The sequence below is a fragment of the Schistocerca gregaria genome, chromosome 8 (assembly GCF_023897955.1).
Source record: "Schistocerca gregaria isolate iqSchGreg1 chromosome 8, iqSchGreg1.2, whole genome shotgun sequence".
Lineage (NCBI taxonomy): Eukaryota > Metazoa > Arthropoda > Insecta > Orthoptera > Acrididae > Schistocerca > Schistocerca gregaria.
Window position 1 is genome coordinate 116152430 of NC_064927.1, and position 21479 is coordinate 116173908.

Below are 21479 nucleotides of genomic sequence, written 5' to 3' on the forward strand. Positions count from 1 at the left end.
TTCTGATCTATGTACTGTAAACTTAAAGAAATATTCCTGTACAAAAGAGACACTTCACGAGGAACACAGCACTTACATCAACAATTTAATAGTTTAAAATACAATAAAACTAAAGACTTGTTAGTAACGTAACTGCTCTACAGAATGTAGTGTTTGAATTCAATCATTTCCAGACAAAAAGATGTCAGACGCTATCATCATTCCCAAGAAACTGCCTATTATGCCAGAAGAATTGAAACATTTTTCTCCAGCATGAGATTCATCATACACAATTGAGAAGATTATGGAAAATCTAATGGAAAGGCTCATAGAAGAAGAGGAATGACTGAAATGAAATAATCAAGGAGATAGCAATGCGGCCACAGGTTTTCATTTCAGGAGGGGCAAAACAATTTCCCCATACATGTAACTTAGAAATTTTGAGGAGACTATTATTTGCTTCTTATTTTTTGCTATTTGTTTTTGCAGAGCACTTAATACCTGGTCATTGTTATAAATATAAATAAGCTGACAGTATAATTACAGTAAAACCTGTTTCTACATCCCCAGATTTTACATTTTATAGCCATTTATGTGTGTCTTGTTGTAAGCTCTATTTGTTAAGTGTTTAATTGTTTTCCAGTCACTGAAAATTTCGTATTGATAACATTCCCATATTTTGCGTTCTCTCTTACTGCACATTATTGTCATTGTGTCACTAATACTGTCAGATAAGACTTTCTTGGATTAGTATCACTAGCAACAATGTACATGATATTGTTCTGCACCTGCAATCTTCATTGTCTTGTCTGCCAAAATCGAAAATGATTCAATATTAGTGATGCTGCCAATCAAATAATTTATTAGTACTTTAGAGCATTTATCAACTAATTTATTTTTGATTCTATAAGAAATATTGGTGACACGTTCAGAGGCACTTTCATAATCTTTCCACAATGTTCAGTCACTTGACTACTCTAAACTGCAATAAATAATCAAAAGCAGTATTTGATACTAATTTCACAAGATTCTCACTAGTCAGATGTTGAGTGGAGCACAAGTAAGACCCACTACGAATTATGTGATGGAATTATGTCCAGAGTTTCATTGTTTGTTGTTGTGGTCTTCAGTCCTGAGACTGGTTTGATGCAGCTCTCCATGCTACTCTGTCCTGTGCAAGCTTCTTCATCTCCCAGTACTTACTGCAACCTACATCCTTCTGAATCTGCTTAGTGTATTCATCTCTTGGTCTCCCTCTACGATTTTTACCCTCCACGCTGCCCTCAAATGCTAAATGTGTGACCCCTTGATGCCTCAAAACATGTCCTACCAACCGATCCCTTCTTCTAGTCAAGTTGTGCCACAAACTGCTCTTCTCCCCAATCCTATTCAATAGCTCCTCATTAGTTACGTGATCTGTCCACCTTATCTTCAGCATTCTTCTGTAACACCACATTTTGAAAGCTTCTGTTCTCTTCTTGTCCAAACTAGTTATCATCTATGTTTCACTTCCATACATGGCTACACTCCAAACAAATACTTTCAGAAACGACTTCCTGATACATAAATCTATACTTGATGTTAACAAATTTCTCTTCTTCAGAAACGCTTTCCTTGCCATTGCCAGTCTACATTTTATATCCTCTCTACTTCGACCAGCATCAGTTATTTTACTTCCTAAATAGCAAAACTCCTTTACTACTTTAAGTGTCTCATTTCCTAATCTAATTCCCTCAGCATCACCTGATTTAATTTGACTACATTCCATTATCCTCGTTTTGCTTTTGTTGATGTTCATCTTATACCCTCCTTTCAAAACACTGTCCATTCCGTTCAACTGCTCTTCCAGGTCCTTTGCTGTCTCTGACAGAATTACAATGCATCGGCGAACCTCAAAGTTTTTATTTCTTCTCCATGAATTTTAATATCTACTCCGAATTTTTCTTTTGTTTCCTTTACTGCTTGCTCAATATACAGATTGAATAACATCGGGGAGAGACTACAACCCTGTCTCGCTCCTTTCCCAACCACTGCTTCCCTTTCATGCCCCTCCACTCTTATGACTGCCATCTGGTTTCTGTACAAATTGTAAATAGCCTTTCGCTCCCTGTACTTTGCCCCTGCCACCTTCAGAATTTGAAAGAGAGTATTCCAGTCAACATTGTCAAAAGCTTTCTCCGAGTCTACAAATACTAGAAACGTAGGTTTCCCTTTTCTTAATCTTTCTTCTAAGATAAGTTGTAAGGTCAGTATTGCCTCACGTGTTCCAATATTTCTACGGAATGCAAACTGATCCTCCCCGAGGTCCGCATCTACCAGTTTTTCCATTCGTCTGTAAAGAATTCATGTTACTATTTTACAGCTGTGACTTATTAAACTGATAGTTCGGTAATTTTCACATCTGTCAGCACTTGCTTTCTTTGGGATTGGAATTATTATATTCTTCTTGAAGTCTGAGGGTATTTCGCCTGTCTCATACATCTTGCTCACCAGCTGGTAGAGTTTTGTCAGGACTGGTTGTCCCAAGGCTGTCAGTAGTTCTAATGGAATGTTGTCTACTCCCGGGGCCTTGTTCCGACTCAGGTCTTTCAGTGCTCTGTTAAACTCTTCACGCAGTATCTTATCTCCCATTTCGTCTTCATCTACATCCTCATCCCTTTCAATAATATTGTCCTCAAATACATCGCCCTTGTATAAACCCTCTATATACTCCTTCCACCTTTCTCCCTTCCCTTCTTTGCTTAGAACTGGGTTGCCATCTGAGCTCTTGATATTCATGCAAGTGGTTCTCTTCTGTCCAAAGGTCTCTTTAATTTTCCTGTTGGCAGTATCTATCCTACCCCTAGTGAGATAAGCTTCTATATCCTTACATTTGTCCTCTAGCCATCCCTGCTTAGCCATTTTGCACTTCCTGTCGATCTCATTTTTGAGACGTTTGTATTCCTTTTTGCCTGCTTCATTTACTGCATTTTTATATTTTCTCCTTTCATCAATTAAATTCAATATTTATTCTGTTACTCAAGGATTCGTAGCAGCCCTCGTCTTTTTACCTACTTTATCCTCTGCTGCCTTCACTACTTCATCCCTCAGAGCTACCCATTCTTCTTCTACTGTGTTTCTTTCCCCCATTCCTGTCAATTGTTCCCTTATGCTCTCCTTGAAATTCTGTCCAACCTCTGGCTCTTTCAGCTTGTCTAGATCCCATGTCCTTAAATTTGCACCTTTTTGCAGTTTCTTCAGTTTTAATCTACAGATCATAACCAATAGACTGTGGTCTGCCCCTGGAAATGTCCTACAATTTAAAACCTAATTCCTAAATCTCTGTCTTAACATTATATAATCTATCTGATACCTTTTAGTATCTCCAGGACTCTTCCATGTATACAGCCTTCTTTTATGATTCTTGAACCAAGTGTTAGCTATGATTAAGTTATGCTCTGTGCAAAATTCTACCAGACGGCTCCCTCTTTCATTTCTTAGCCCCAATCCATATTCACCCACTATGTTTCCTTCTCTCCCTTTTCCTACTGACGAATTCCAGTCACCCATGACTATTAAATTTTCGTCACCCTTCACTACCTGAAAAATTTCTTTTATCTCATCGTACATCTCATCAATTTCTTCATCATCTGCAGAGCTAGTTGGCATATAAACTTGTACTACTGTAGTAGGCATGGGCTTCGTATGTATCTTGGCCACAATAATGCGTTCACTATGCTGTTTGTAGTAGCTTACCCGCACTCCTATTTTTTTTATTCATTATTAAACCTACTCCTGCATTACCCCTATTTGATTTTGTATTTATAACCCTGTATTCACCTGACCAAAAGTCTTGTTCCTCCTGCCACCGAACTTCACTAATTCCCACTATATCTAACTTTAACCTATCCATTTCCCTTTTTAAATTTTCTAACCTACCTGCCCGATTAAGGGATCTGACATTCCACGCTCCGATCTGTAGAACGCCAGTTTTCTTTCTCATGATAACGACGTCCTCCTGAGTAGTCCTCGCCCAGAGATCCGAATGGGGGACTATTTTACCTCCGGAATATTTTACCCAAGAGGACGCCATCATCATTTAATCATACAGTAAAGCTGCAAGTCCTCGGGAAAAATTATGGCTGTAGTTTCCCCTTGCTTTCAGCCGTTCGCAGTACCAGCACAGCAAGGCCGTTTTGGTTAATGTTGCAAGGCCAGATCAGTCAATCATCCAGACTGTTGCCCCTTCAACTACTGAAAAGGCTGCTGCCCTTCTTCAGGAACCACACGTTTGTCTGGCCTCTCAACAGATACCCCTCCGTTGTGGTTGCACCTACGGTACGGCCATCTGTATCACTGAGGCACGCAAGCCTCCCCACCAACGGCAAGGTCCATGGTTATGGGGGGCAGAGTTTCATAGCCAAACAAAAAAATCCGAAATGGACATATGAGTATCAATTGACCAGTATGAAGTCTAGTTTTGAGAAAAATATTTAATTTATTTAAAGTGATTATGGAAAAATCAGTTATTGATTTCAGGAAAAACTGTAATATTTTACCAACAGCTGTGGCTAACTATGTAAATGAAATGTTGAAAAGTTAATCTCTTCAAGGCCTAGCTATTTTGCATGTAAAAAGATACATTGATGTAGAAATTGTGGAATACTTTCTTTCCTTTTAAAAATGAGATAAATATCAAAGTGAAGTATAAATTGAAACTTGTGTGCATTCTCTTGACCCTCATACTCTTAACAATAACGGAATATGGGTTGCTATGTAAATATATTTCATACTTTCTCAGAAAAACTTGAAAATAAAAAGAGAACTGAAAAATGGTCAAATTTTTTGTGAAATGATTTGTCTAAAACTAGGAAATGAAATAGATTACAGAAATATTTTATGCGCCTCATTTGCTCTACACGATTTCAAGCATGATATAAAGGTGTGTCAAATGTTTCTGTAATATATTTTGTCTCTTTCTGTTTTTTTTTTGTTATGAGTTCATCTACACTTTTAGTTTTGTTTGTCATAGCGTTAACAAAACTACTTAACTTTTCATCTGCATTTTTTCCCATTTGAAATTCTGAAGTATTTCTGCCGATTCATGTAACTTTTTGAAATTGATGAATGGGTAGCTTATGAATGCGTCATGATGGCTGTCATATCTTATAAATGACTGGAAAACCACCATGTATATAATGACAGCCTGACCAGTCGAAATATTCTCTTTATGCAATCCACATCAGTTTTGAAATTATAAATTTGTCAGCTTGTTACGGATTCAATAAAACTTCATACTTATGGAATCATCAGTCTCCTTGTTCTCAACATAACTTCTGGCATCGTGTGTACTGGATCAAGAATCTACTAACCTTCTCATCAAAGTACTTGAGGCCAGCAGACATATTGACTAAGCTCACATTTTTTCCATCAGCACAATCATAGGAATTTTTAGTAGAGATATCTGAGTTTGTTTCACACTTTCCTTGTGATATTTAATCTCAGGTAGTATATTTTTCGATTCTTTCAGTTTCATTTTCGGTTTTCATTCGCTTATGAGGTACAAAAAATTATGAAAATCCTAAATTTTACTCTCTATTCACTGTGCTTTTACATCTCACAACACAAACAATTTTAAGGAAACAACTTTCATATTTTACTGCCCACAACTCATTGCCGACTATGGAAAAACTAAGAGATAACTTTATTCATTGCCCATAACAATCTCACGCCTCACTAATCAGCTGTATTTCGTGATAATGCCTTGCAGACAGGTTCATGCTCAGATACATGGCAATGAGCTGGGGGTAGAGAGGATAGAAGACACCAGGGGGTGCGGATCAAGTCTGCAGACGATGTACAGGGCGAAAATGTGTTCATCTCCATCTATATCTACGTGATTACTCTACTATTCATAATAAAGTGCCAGGCAGAGGGTTCAATGAACCACCTTCATGCTGTCTCTCTGCCGTTCCACTCTCGAAAGGCACGCGGAAAAAACGAGCACTTAAATTTTTGGTGCGAGCCCTGATTTCTCTTATTTTATCATGATGATCATTTCTCCCCATATAGGTGGGTGCCAACAGAATGTTTTCGTAATCGGAGGAGAAAACTGGTGATTGAAATTACATGAGAAGATCCTGTCGCAACGAAAAACGCCTTTGTTTTAATGATTGCCACTCCAATTCACGTATCATGTCTGTGACACTATCTCTCCTATTTCGCGATAATACAAAACGAGCTGCCCTTCTTTGTACAAGACGGTAAATGACAGCATCATTGGCAAACAATCTAAGACGGCAGCTCAAATTGTCTCCTACGTCGTTAATATACATCAGGAACAGTAAAGGGCCTATTACGCTTCCTTGGGGGCCGCCAGATATTACTTGTTTTACTTGATGATTTTCCGTCTATTACTGCGAACTGTGACCTTTCTGACAGGAAATCACAAATCCAGTTGCACAACTGAGGCGATACTCCATAGGCACGCAGTTTGATTAGAAGACGCTTGTGACGAATGGTGTAAAAACCCTTCTGGAAATCTAAAAATATGGAATGAATTTCACATCCCTGTCAATAGCACTTATTACTTCATGAGTATAAAGAACTAGTTATATTTCACAAGAACAATATTTTTTGAATCCGTGCTGACTATATGTCAATAAATCGTTTTCTTTGAGGTACTTCATAATGTTTGAATACAGTATATGTTCTAAAACCCTACTGCAAATCGACGTTAGTGATATAGGTCTGTAATTCAGCGTGTTACTCCTACTTCCCTTTTTGGTTATTGGTGTGACTTGAGCAGTTTTCCTGTCTGTAGGTACCTTTCTTTATGTGAGCGAGTAGTTGTATATAATTGCTAAATATGGAACTATTTTATCAGCATACTCTGGGAGGAACCTGACTGGTATACAATCTGGACCAGAGGCCTTACCTTTATTAAGTGATTTAAGCTGCTTTGTTACACCGAGAATATCTACTTCTATGTTTCTCGTCTTGGCAGTTGTTCTTGATTGGAATTCAGAAATATTTACTTCGTCTTCTTTGGCGAAGGAGTTTCGGAAAACCGTGTTTAATAACTCTGCTTTAGTAGCGCTGTCATCAATGACTTCACCGTTGTTATTGCGCAGCTGAGATATTGATTGTGTCTTGCCACTGGTATGATTTATGTATGACCAGAATCTCTTTGGGTTTCCTGCCAGATTTTTAGACAGAATTTCGTTGTGGAAAATATTAAAAGCATCTCGCATTGATGTACGCACCATATTTCGAACCTCTGTAAAACTCTGCCAATCTGTGGGATTTTGCGTTCTTTTAAATTTGGCATGCTTTTTTCGTTGCTTCTGCAACAACGATCTGACCCATTTACACATCAGTACCATCACTTATTAATTTATGTGGTATGTATCTCTCAATTGCTGTTGATACTATCTCTTTGAAAACATTCCACAACTTTTCTACACTTACATGATCAGATCGGAAGGAGTGAAGACAGTCTCTTAGAAAGGCATTAAGTTCATTTTTATCAGGTTTTTTTGAATAGATGTACTTTGCGTTTCTTTTTGATAGTTGTAGGTGTTACGGTATTCTGCCTAGCAGCAACTGCCTTGTGGTCGCTAATCCCTGTATTCATCACAACACTCACTATTTGTGCAAGATTATTTGTTGCTAAAAGGTCAAATATGCTTTAGCAACCATTTACACTTCGAGTGGGCTCATGAACCAATTGTTCAAAATAATTTTCTGAGAAAGCATTCAGCACAATTTCAGATGATGTTTTATGCCTGCCACCGGCTTTAAACGTATAATTTTTCCAGCATATTGAGGGTAGATTGAAGTCACCACCGACTATAACTGTATGGGCGAGGTACTTGAAATGAGACTCAAGTTTTCTTTGAACTGTTCAGCAACTATGTCGTCTGAGTCGGGGGGTCGGTAAAACGATCCAATTAATATTTTTGTCCGACTGTCAGGTATAACCTCTACCCATACTATTTCACATGAACTACCTACTTCAATTTCGCTACAAGGCAAACTACCTCTGACAGCAATAAATACCCCACCACCAATTGTATTTAATCATTCCTTTCGGAACAGTGCAGATCGTTTGAAAAATTTTTGGCTGAACTTATTTCTGGCTCTCTGTACCTACAACTATTTGAGATTCAGTGCTTTCTATTAGGGCTTGAAGCTCTGGTTCTTTCCCAACACAGCTACGACAATTTACAACTACAAGACCAATCGTTTCTAAAACTACCTTACTGTGTTTTACCTGCCCACTTTCTGTGGTTCCCTGAGACCCTCTTACCTAAAAAACTGCCCAGTCCCTTTCACAGAGCCCCCACTACCCGTGTAGCCACCTCCTGTGTGTAGTGGACTCCTGACCTATTAAGCAGAAGCCGGAAACCCACCACTCGATGGGGCAAGTCAAGGAATCTGCAGCTTACACAGTCACAGAATCGCCTGAGCCTCTGGTTCAGGCCATCCACTCGGCTCTGCACCAAAGGACCACAGTCGGTTCTATAGACGATGCTGCAGATGGTGAGCTCCGCCTTAATATTGGAAGCAAGACTGGCAGTCTTTATCATATCCGCTAGCGGCCCGAAACCAGACAGAATCTGCTCTGATCCAAAGCGACACACGTCATTGGTACTGACATGAGCCACCACCTGCAGTTGACTGCACCCTGTACTCTTCATGGCATCCGGAAGCACCCTTTCCACATCCAGAATGACTCCCCCAGAATGCACACAGAGTGCACACTGGCTTCCTTCCCCTCCTTGGCAGCCATGTTCCTAAGCGGCCCTATTACGTGCCTAACATTGGAGCTTCCAACTACCAGCAAACCCACCCTCTGTGAATGCCCAGACCTTGCGGGCCGAGAAGCTTCCTCTGGAATGGGGTAGACGACTGCATCCAGCTGAGAGACATCATCAGTCACAGATAATGCGCGAAACTTCTTCGTCAAACGAACCGGGGAAGCCCTACGATCGGCCCCACGGAAAGTTTTTCGCTGCCTGCCAGACTTTGGAATGATCTCCCACTCGACCACGAGTGAGGGGTCAACCGCAGTGCAGGCAGTACCCGGGAAGGTCACAGCTGTGGACCGATCGGAGGACACGTGCGACGTGCTCGACGTCCCTCGCATACCCGCGTCCGACCCCCCACAGTGACGCCCTCTCCCGTCCCCCACACGGACCCTCTACGACCTCATCTACTTCCAACATCTTTTCCTTTTCCTCGAACAGTGTCAGTTAGACCGTCAATGAGAGCGCATCGCTAGTTCCTCCTACTACTAAGGCTAGTACACCCCTCGCTTTTTACATATTTTTACGAGCTTCAAACAGGAGCGACTTATTTTCAGTTATCTGTTTAATTATTTAGTTTAGTTTTGTAATTTCTTGCGTGTTCGAGTGCGTACTAGGCACAATCTTTGATTTCAATAACAATGTAGTGTATAGTACCGCCGTTGCCATCGACCGTTGTATCGACTCTCGTATCGTGCAGGCTTTTGTTTTTGCTTTGCTAGAACAACTCAGTGTCAGTTAGACCGTCAGCGAGAGCGCACCGCTAATTCCTGCTGCTACTAAGGCGAATACACCGTTCGCTTGTTACATATTTTTACGAGCTTCAAACAGTAGTCCAGATGCGAGCTGAGCTGGCAACCCTTCGCTCACAGCTTCACGTTGCGTTGGCTTCCGTCACACAGCCTGACAGCAGCCTCAGGCTGTGTGACGGAAGCCAACGCAACGTGAAGCTGTGAGCGAAGGGTTGCCAGCTCAGCTCGCATCTGGACTACTGTTTGAAGCTCGTAAAAATATGTAACAAGCGAACGGTGTATTCGCCTTAGTAGCAGCAGGAATTAGCGGTGCGCTCTCGCTGACGGTGTAACTGACACTGAGTTGTTCTAGCAAAACAAACAAAAGCCTGCACGATACGAGAGTCGATACAACGGTCGATGGCAACGGCGGTACTATACACTACATTGTTATTGAAATCAAAGATTGTGCCTAGTACGCACTCGAACACGCAAGAAATTACAAAACTAAACTAAATAATTACACAGATAACTGAAAATAAGTCGCTCCTGTTTGAAGCTCGTAAAAATATGTAAAAAGCGAGGGGTGTACTAGCCTTAGTAGTAGGAGGAACTAGCGATGCGCTCTCATTGACGGTCTAACTGGCACTGTTCGAGGAAAAGGAAAAGATGTTGGAAGTAGATGAGGTCGTAGAGGGTCCGTGTGGGGGACGGAAGGGGTATACAGAAGGCGAGGGCAGAGTGCATGGCATTCGAGGATTTGGAGGGCTTTATAGGATCTGGGAGGGTGGAAATCCAGGCGACGCAGCATGTCATTCTAAATGGAGAGAAGTCTTCCGAAGTAAGAGTGATTTCAGGTGTGCCGCAGGGGAGTGTCATAGGACCGTTGCTATTCACAATATACATAAATGACCTGGTGGATAACATCGGAAGTTCACTGAGGCTCTTTGCAGATGATGCTGTGATGTATCGAGAGGTTGCAACAATGAAAAATTGTACTGAAATGCAGGAGGATCTGCAGCGAATTGACGCATGGTGCAGGGAATGACAATTCAGTCTCAATGTAGACAAGTGTAATGTGCTGCGAATACATAGAAATATAGATCCCTTATCATTTAGCTCCAAAATAGCAGGTCAGCAACTGGAAGCAGTTAATTCCATAAATTATCTGGGAGTACGCATTAGGCGTGATTTAAAATGGAATGATCATATAAAGTTGATTGTCGGTAAAGCAGATGCCAGACTAAGATTCATTGGAAGAATCCTAAGGAAATGCAATCCGACAACAAAGGAAGTAGGTTACAGTACGCCTGTTCGCCCACTTCTTGAATGCTGCTCAACAGTGTGGGATCCGTACCAGATAGGGTTGATAGAAGAGATAGAGAAGATCCAACGTCGAGCAGCGCGCTTCGTTACAGGATCATTTAGTAATCGCGAAAGCGTTACGGAGATGATAGATAAACTCCAGTGGAAGTCTCTGCAGGAGAGACGCTCAGTAGCTCGGTACGGGCTTTTGTTAAAGTTTCGAGAACATACCTTCACCGAAGAGTCAAGCAGTATATTGTTCCCTCCTACGTATATCTCGCGAAGATACCATGAGGAAAAAGTCAGAGAGATTAGAGCCCACACAGAAGCATACCGACAATCCTTCTTTCCACGAACAATACGAGACTGGAATAGAAGGGAGAACCGATAGAGGTACTCAGGGTACCCTCCGCCACACACCGTCAGGTGGCTTGCGGAGTTTGGATGTAGATGTAGATGTAGATGACAAAGCATGGGGTGGATCAAGGACTTGTAGGTGTGAAGGATGGTGGAAGGATGCAGTCCTCATGTCCGTGGGCTATGTTTTGGACCGTAAGGAGATGCGGAGCGCAGGTGAGGTGGTGGTCGAGGGTGATGCCGAGGGATTTTAGGGTAGGAATGAAGTGGATAGGACGGCCATAACGGTGAGGTTAAATCGTGGAGCCGGAAGGAGCATGTGGCACTACCTGTGATGATTGACATCTTGGAAAGGTTGATGTAAAGGAGCCACTGATTGTACCAGGCGGTGAAAGACTGCAGGTTCGCATCGTCGGCTTCATAGCAAAAGTTGGCGCGAAAACGCATGCGCATTGGCGGCCGCCACAGGAGCGTCGTCTATCGAAATTCCCGCCCTCTGCAAATATTGTTCTATCTATTGGGCGCAGGCGCATTCGTAAAGGTGAAACTGCATGTCCGTCCTCTGTCGGAATGCACGCTTGCGTTGCTAAAACCAGACGTCAGATATTACCAGACGTGACATTATGAATGAACTGTTTTTTCTCAGCAGAAATTAGAGAGATCAACGTGTCCCAAGCCTTGTCCAGTTGAAAACCGCCGTCACGATTTAAAAGATTTTGTGCCAGTCGTATTTCCACAGATTCTGTAATTACTGATTCCCAAACCTCGCTCGGGCCAAGATTTTTGTGGCAGAAAAATCCATAGAGTGTCAATAAAATGGTCAGATGCGGCTGCGAAAGGCGAGTGTGGCGCTTATATTCAACGCACTTTTCATGCATTGTGAATGTCGTCTGTCCGATGTAGGCCTTGCCACACTGGCAACGAATTTTGTGGATCCCAGCTTTCCATAGATACAGTTCGTCTTTTACCGAACCGAGAAGGGCACTAATCTTCGCTGGTGGCCGAATGATTACTTTAACTTGATTTTTCCCGAGGATCCTGCTTACTTTAGATCAAAGGCTGCCGCCGTATGGAAGGAACGCCCTGGACTTGAACAGCTGTTTATCTTCTTCATGTTGTGAGTGGTCACGTTTCTTCCTACTTAGTGCTTCGCTGATCTGATGTGGAGAGTAACCATTATCTTAGAACATCGACTGTAGATGTTCTAGCTCCTTTGTAAGGCTGTCACCATCAGAAACAAGACGTTCTAAGGACGCCTGTAGTTGTTGAAGGGCAGTGGCAGCTCGACCCTTGCAGATAAACGTTTATATGAGTGTGCTTACGATACACAGAATGCCCTAATGACATATCCACTCTCCTATTAATCAAGACGTTCAAAGCTGGTAAGCAACCATCCTTATTTACTTCCATAATAAACTGGATGTTCTTGTGGACTGTATTCAGATTGTACAAGAAACGTAACAGTTCTTGTTCACCACGGGGCTGCACAACATGAGTGTCATCTACATTCGCCAGAAGACTCTCGGTTTAAGTTCTGCCGAATCAAGTGCCCTTTCCTCAAAGTCTTCCATAAAAAGTTTGCTACCAAAGTGGAGAGAGGACTGCCCATGGCAATACCGTCAGTCAGCTCAAAATATTCGTTGTTAAATAAAAGAGTATATCGAGGAAAGGACATGATAAAAAAGTGCTCTTATATCGGCCGTTAACTTATTGCTGATGAGTGCCAAAGAGACCATAAGATAAACTTTAGTGAAAAGTGAGATGACATCGAAGCTCACTAATAAGTCAGTTTCACTGAATTGAAATGATTTCAGTGACGCTGGGAACTTGCAGTCTCCAGTGGCGGACACTCAGCTGAAGATGGCTTGACGACTGCCAGCCGAAATATCGTGGTAAGGCGTCAACATGATCCGGCACCAATCCTGAAACCTCATCGAATATTCAATACCTTGGGAAAACTGCAAGAATCACAAAAAAGGTTGCTTAACAATGTCATAATAGATGAAACACTGAATGCTTTAATTCATCGTTGATCGTATTTTTCAAGCAAAGTTGTACTACGGTATTTAATGTTCAGTGGCACAGCAGGGGGGGGGGGGAGGGGGGAAGTGAGGCAGGGAGGTGTGTGGGTGGGCAGGTTGCAGGCGGCACTAGGTACCCAGGTCCGTGGGTGTGACTAAATTTGCCAAGTTCGGTGACACGAGTTGTTAAAATATTTGTTTTTTTTTCTTTTCATCCCTGACACTTACGGGAGTGGGGAGGGGGGGGCGGGAGGGGGGCAAGCGCAGCGCTTCTGGACTGCACCTGGGCCTTCTGCCCTCATACTCGTATTTCACCGCTAAAATAGAATTTAAACAAAATATTCTCACCCAGAGTTTGAGACAGTGATGTCCATGTCTTAATTCGATGATCATTTACTTCGTTCGCAAGGCATTGTTAACACAGTCACTAAACTGCTTTTATGATTTAGTTGTGCTGTGAAGTTTTTCGAGGAGTTATTATCTTGTGATAAGTAGAGATTACATCTACATCTACATCTACATGGATACTCTGCAAATCACATTTAAGTGCCTGCCAGAGGGTTCATAGAACCACCTTCACAATTTTCTACACTCCTGGAAATGGAAAAAAGAACACATTGACACCGGTGTGTCAGACCCACCATACTTGCTCCGGACACTGCGAGAGGGCTGTACAAGCAATGATCACACGCACGGCACAGCGGACACACCAGGAATCGCGGTGTTGGCCGTCGAATGGCGCTAGCTGCGCAGCATTTGTGCACCGCCGCCGTCAGTGTCAGCCAGTTTGCCGTGGCATACGGAGCTCCATCGCAGTCTTTAACACTGGTAGCACGCCGCGACAGCGTGGACGTGAACCGTATGTGCAGTTGACGGACTTTGAGCGAGGGCGTATAGTGGGCATGCGGGAGGCCGGGTGGACGTACCGCCGAATTGTTCAACACGTGGGGCGTGAGGTCTCCACAGTACATCGATGTTGTCGCCAGTGGTCAGCGGAAGGTGCACGTGCCCGTCGACCTGGGACCGGACCGCAGCGACGCACGGATGCACGCCAAGACCGTAGGATCCTACGCAGTGCCGTAGGGGACCGCACCGCCACTTCCCAGCAAATTAGGGACACTGTTGCTCCTGGGGTATCGGCGAGGACCATTCGCAACCGTCTCCATGAAGCTGGGCTACGGTCCCGCACACCGTTAGGCCGTCTTCCGCTCACGCCCCAACATCGTGCAGCCCGCCTCCAGTGGTGTCGCGACAGGCGTGAATGGAGGGACGAATGGAGACGTGTCGTCTTCAGCGATGAGAGTCGCTTCTGCCTTGGTGCCAATGATGGTCGTATGCGTGTTTGGCGCCGTGCAGGTGAGCGCCACAATCAGGACTGCATACGACCGAGGAACACAGGGCCAACACCCGGCATCATGGTGTGGGGAGCGATCTCCTACACTGGCCGTACACCTCTGGTGATCGTCGAGGGGACACTGAATAGTGCTCGGTACATCCAAACCGTCATCGAACCCATCGTTCTACCATTCCTAGACCGGCAAGGGAACTTGCTGTTCCAACAGGACAATGCACGTCCGCATGTATCCCGTGCCACCCAACGTGCTCTAGAAGGTGTAAGTCAACTACTCTGGCCAGCAAGATCTCCGGATCTGTCCCCCATTGAACATGTTTGGGACTGGATGAAGCGTCGTCTCACGGGGTCTGCACGTCCAGCACGAACGCTGGTCCAACTGAGGCGCCAGATGGAAATGGCATGGCAAGCCGTTCCACAGGACTACATCCAGCATCTATAAGATCGTCTCCATGTTAGAATAGCAGCCTGCATTGCTGCGAAAGGTGGATATACACTGTACTAGTGCTGACATTGTGCATGCTCTGTTGCCTGTGTCTATGTGCCTGTGGTTCTGTCAGTGTGATCATGTGATGTATCTGACCCCAGGAATGTGTCAATAAAGTTTCCCCTTCCTGGGACAATGAATTCACGGTGTTCTTATTTCAATTTCCAGGAGTGTATTATTCAAACCTCGTACAGCGCGCGGAAAGAATGAACACCTATATCTTTCGGTACGAGCTCTGATTTCCCTTATTTTATCGTGGTGATCGTTCCGCCCTATGTAGATCGGTGTCAACAAAATATTTTCGCATTCGGAGGAGTAAGTTGGTGATTGGAATTTCGTGAGAAGATTCCGTCGCAACGAGAAACACTTTTCTCTTAATGATTTCCAGCCCAAATCCTGTATCATTTATGTGACACTCTCTCCCGTATTTCGCTGTAATACAAAACTTGCTGCCTTTCTTTGAACTTTTTCAATGTACTCCGTCAGTTCTACCTGGTAAGGATTACACACCGCGCAACAATATTGTAAAAGAGGACAGCAAGTGTAGTGTAGGCTGTCTCCTTAGTAGGTCTGTTACATTTTCTAAGTGTCCTGCCAATAAAACGCAATCTTTGGTTAGCCTTCCTCACAACTTTTGCTGTGTGTTCCTTCCAGTTTAAGTTGTTCGTAATTGTAATACCTAGGTATTTAGTTGAATTTACGGCTTCTAGATTGGACTGATTTATCGTGTAACCGAAGTTTAACGAGTTCCTTTTAGCACTCATGTGGATGACCTCACACTTTTCGTTATTTAGGGTCAATTGCCACTTTTCGTACAATTCAGGCATCTTTTTCTAAATCAACTGGAGACGGCTGCTCAGATTGTCTACCAAATCGTTTATATAGATAAGGAACAGCAAAGGGCCTGTAACACTACCTTGGGGAACGCCTGAAATCACTTCTGTTTTGCTCGATCGCTTTCCGCAAGTTACTACGAACTGTGACCTCTCTGACAGGAAATCGCAAATCCAGTCGCACAACTGAGACGATTTCCATAAGCACGCAATTTTACTATGAGCAGCTTCTGTGGTACAGTGTCAAAAGTCGGAAATCCAAGAATACGGAATCGATCTGAAATCCCCTGTCAATAGCACTCAGCACTTCATTTGAATAAAGAGCTAGTTGTGTTTCACAGGAACGATGTATTGCAAACCCATGTTGACTCTGTGTCAATAGACCGTTTCCTTCGAGGTGAAATGAAATGAAATGTGTGACGAGGGCCTCCCGTCGGGTAGACCGTTCGCCTGGTGCAAGTCTTTCGATTTGAGAGGTAATTCATAATGTTCGAACACGATATATGTTCTAAAGTCCTGCTGCATATCGACGTTAACGATATGGGCCTGTAATTTAGTGGATTAGTCCTATTACCTTTCTTGAATATTGGTCTGACCTCTGCAACTTTCCAGTCTTTGGCTACGGATCTTTCGTCGAGCGAACGGTTGTATATGATTGTTAAGTATGGAGCGAATGCATCAGCATATTCCGAAAGGAATCTAATTGGTATACAGCCTGGACCAGAAGACTTGCTTTTATTAAGTGATTTAAGTTGCTTCACTACTCCAAGGATATTTACTTCTACGTTACTCATGTTGGCAGCTGTTCTCGATTCGAATTCTGGAATATTTACTTCGTCTTCTTTTGTGAAGGCATTTCGGAAGGCTGTGTTTAGTAAATCTGCTTTGGCAGCACTGTCTTCGATATTATCCCCATTGCTATCGCGAAGAGAAGGCCTTGATTGTTTCTTGCCGCTAATATACTCCACATACGACCAGAATCTCTTTAAATTTTCTGCCAGGTTTCGAGACAAAGTTGTGGAAACTGTTATAAGCGTCTCGAATTGAACTCCGCGCTAAGTTTCGAGCTTCTATAAAGGATCACCGATCTTGGGGATTTTGCGTCTGTTTAAATTTGGCCTGTTTGTTTCATTGTTTCTGCAACAGTGTTCCAACCCGTTTTGTGTACCAAGGAGGATCAGCTCCGTCGTTTGTTAGTTTATTTGGTATAAACCTTTCAATTGCTGCCGATACTATTTCTTTGAATTTAAGCCACATCTGGTCTACACTTATATTATTAATTTGGAATGAGCGTAGATTATCTCTCAGGAAGGCGTCAAGTGAGTTTCTATCTGCTTTTTTGAATAGGTGTATTTTTCGCTTATTTTTGAGGATTTGGGGATTACAATATTCAATCTCACTACGACAACCCTGTGTTCACTAATCCCTACATCAGTTTTGATGCTGATTATTAACTCAGTATTATTTGTTGCTAAGACAAAGAAAACCAGTCGTTTACTAGCGAAAGTACTATGATCGTAAAAAACTGAGGTTATGCGTGGAGGAGATATCCGGATTAGGACCTTCTGGATTCAAAACAGTGTTTTCCGCGAAACAGTAGGTTGTGGATAAGTTCGTAGCGTTTTTGTTTTGCATTTTGGTATTACTGTTGCTGTGGGATTATTTATTGATTGTTGTTCTTTATTTGTAGGTCACTGTTACTATTTGAGTTTCCATATTGTCATTTTGTCATTTGGTGATCGTGGGTGGAGCTATGGGCGGTAGACAAAGGAGAGTCAAGGGGAGAAATCAGAACATTTCCGAAATATTCTTCTGGTTTTAGTTCAATAGAGGTATGACAACAGCGGAGGCAGGAGGAACATTTATGCCGTGTGTGGGGACAATGCCACTGGTCAGAGCACGGCAAGGATATCATTTTCTCGTTTTAAGGAGGACCTCTCAGGAAGACCTTCGGGGATTGATGAACATCGTTTAAACACGTTAGCCGTCCGGTGTGGCCGAGCGGTTCTAGGCGCTTCAATCTGGAACCGCGAGACCTCTACGGTCAAAGGTTCGAATCTTGCCTCGGGCGTGGATGTGTGTGATGTCCTTACGTTAGTTAGGTTTAAGTAGTTCTAGGGGACTGATGACCTTAGATGTTAAGTCCCATAGTGCTCAGGGCCATTTGAACCATTTTTTAAACACGTTAATCCACAATGATCCACGTCAGTGTAACCGAGGACTGACAATTGCGATGAACTGTGACCATTCCACCGTCGTGTGACATTTGCATGCAATGGGGAAGGTTCAAACATCGGGCGTTTGGGTATCGTGTGCTCCAAGCCAAAATCACAAAAATCAGCGGGTGGCCATATGTGCATCTCTGAGTGCTCGTCATCAATCGGGTCGTGAAGGATACTGACAATTTCTATCCTGTATCGTTAGTGGTGACGTGACGAGAGATGTTGTCTTTTTGCTAACATAAGGAAAAGATAGGAATCGCTGATCCCGAACAAAGCAGCAACTCCCAGTACAAAGACATACGGATATCCACGAAAGATCGTGTTATACATCTGGTGGAATAGAGACGGTGTGGTGTACTACGAATTGCTTCCCCGAAGTGTAATCATCACTGCTGATATTTACTGTCAACAAGTGTGACATCTTGCAGACGCAATCTAAGAACAACGACCAGGCAGACTGCGTGAAGTGATGTTACTCCACAGATACGACAGTCTGCATTTTGCTAGACTTACAAAAAACACTAAACAGGAGCTGATTTTTCTCGATTCAAAAAATGGACCTACAGAGACTGAATAAAGGAGTTAAACTGGGAAGTCATACCGCTTATTCATTTGATCTTATGCCTTCAGCTCTTAGCTTTTTCCGCTCTCTGTCGAATAATCGTCAAGGAGTCTCCTTTCCTGATGAAAGTGCTCTTCGAACACGGCTCGACGAGTTCTTCACTTCAAAACCACGTGATTTCAACAGCTGCAGAATCGAAAAGTTAACCCAGCGTTGGCCGACTGTTATAAATAGTGAAGGATAATATACATACATCAAAAAAAGTTTCGCAACACCCCAGTTCCCAGAACTCCTGAAGATAGACGTTGACTGTGGGTATTGTATCACAGACACAGTCCCTTTGACTGTTCAGAGATCTCACTAATGCCGCCCAAAGAGGTTAACAACCGTGCATGAGCAGCCCCTATTAGGCGTAGGGGGTCCGACAGCCGATCAGTTCCAGTCATACCACCAGGAAGTATGTACACGGCTCGTGTTGTCTATCGTTCAACCATGTCTAGACGGTTCGATCGCGTCCGCATTGTTACTTTGTGTTAGGAAGGGCTCTCAACAAGGAAAGTGTCCAGGCGTCTCGGAGTGAATCAAAGCGATGTTGTTCGGACATGGAGGAGATACAGAGAGATAGGAACTGTCGATGACATGCCTCGCTCAGGCCATCCAAGGGCTACTACTGCAGTGGATGACCGCTACCTACTGATTATGGCTCGGAGGAACCCCGACAGCAACGCCCTCACGTTGAATAATGCTTTTCATGGAGCCACAGGACGTCGTGGTACGACTCAAACTGTGCGCAACAGACTCCATGATGCGCAATTTCACTCTCGCCGTCCATGGCGAGGTCCATCTTGGATAGTACGACACCATGCAGTGTGGTACAGATGGGCCCAACAACATGTCGAATGGATCGCTGAGGATTGGCATCATGTTCTCTTCACCGTTGAGTGTCGCATATGCCTTCAACCAGACAATCGTCGTGGTTGGAGGCACCCTGGCCAGGCTTAAAGCCTTGGACAAATTGTCCGGCGAGTGCAACAAGGTGGGGATTCCTTGCTGTTTTGGAGTGGCATTATGTGGGGCCGACGTACGCCGCTGGTGATCATGGAAGGCGCCGTAACGGCTGTACGACACGTGAATGCCATCCTCCGACCGATAGTGCAATCATATCAGCAGCATATTGAAGAGGCATTCGTGTTCATGGACGACAATTCGCGCCCCCATCGTGCACATCTTGTGAATGACTCCCTTCAGGATAACGACATCTCTCGACTAGAGTGGCCAGCATGTTCTAGTTTGAAAAGGTCTGTTTATGGACTACGTGACCCACCAACCACTCTGAGGTATCTACGCCGAATCACCGTTAAGGAGTGGGACAATCTGGACCAACAGTGCCTTGATGAACTTGTTGATAGTATGCTACAACGAATACAGCCATGCATCAATGTAAGAGGACGTGCTACTGGGTATTAAAGGTGGACCACCACCTCTGAAGGTCTCGCTGTATGGTGGTGCAACATGCCATGTGTGTTTTTCATGAGCAATAAAAAGGGCGGAAATGACATTTATGTTGTTTTCTATTCCAATTTCCTTTACAGGTTCTTGAAATCTCGGAACCGAGGTGACGCAAACCTTTTTTTTGATGCGTGCATTATGGATGACTAAGTCTCCGTTAGGTGTATCTGTTGTGTATATGAAGTCTTATGGAAAACCCTACGAACTTACGCTCGAATCCAATGTGTAACTGAATGTCTGTACCAATGTAAGTACAATGTATTAAATTCTAGTTTCCTTGAAGATCAGGTTGTCTGCCTGGTCGTATGTGCGTTTACAACATAGACACTACAAAAAAAAAAGAAGTTTCAAATGGCTCTGAGCACTATGGGACTTAACATCTGAGGCCATCAGTCCCCTAGAACTTAGGACTACCTAAACCTAAGTAACCTAAGGACCTCACACACATCCATGCCCGAGGCAGGATTCGAACCTGCGACCGTAGCGGTCGCGCGGTTCCAGACTGAAGCGCCTAGAACCGCTCGGTCACATCGGCCGGTTTAGACACTACCGTTAAGTTTGTTAAATCATATAAATACGATAGAACGCTCTTGAATGAGACGCTCTTGCAGAGCAGTTTTACATTTTTTAGTTATGTAATGGAAGCTGGTGAGTATTAGCGTTAGTTCAGAGTGATGTTCGAGGATTTCCTTTCACCTATTCTGCAAGTTTCTAGGTTGTTTTCAGCATACTGGAAAGGAAGCCCTTAACACAGCGCTTGTTTTACAGGTTATTGAACAGGATGATCAGGGTATGACTGTGGCGCCGCTACCTAGTTGTAAGTGAAATTTGTAAGAAGGTGCCCGGGAGTGTTGCGTTAGCTACCACTCGCCAGTAAGCACAATGTGGCGACATGTAGGTTACAGCGACATGCACGGAAAAGGACTGTGAGACAGGCTAGCCATGCTCTGCAAAACCTGCACCGCACAGCGCTGATAGCTGGTCTGAGCAGGGCCGTATCACCACACCAGTTCTAGAATGGTGTTATTACTACGTGACTGGGAGTACCCTGGAGCTGTACAAGTAACTGTGAATTTTGAGATAGAGCCCAGCAGTACTACCACGGTGTCAGGACTGGAGCATGTGCAGTTGGAGTGATATGCGACCCTTGGTACGTCTAGATACCATTCTGATAGGTAAAACGTAGGTAACTACGTTTGACATCACCGTGGTCTAGGGCTAGTGTCTTTGACTCATAATCAAAACGTCTTCGGTTCCGGATTCGATCCCCGCCACTGCCTAAATTTTGATTAATAATTAGCATTGGCGGCCGAAGACTTCTGGCATAAGAAGT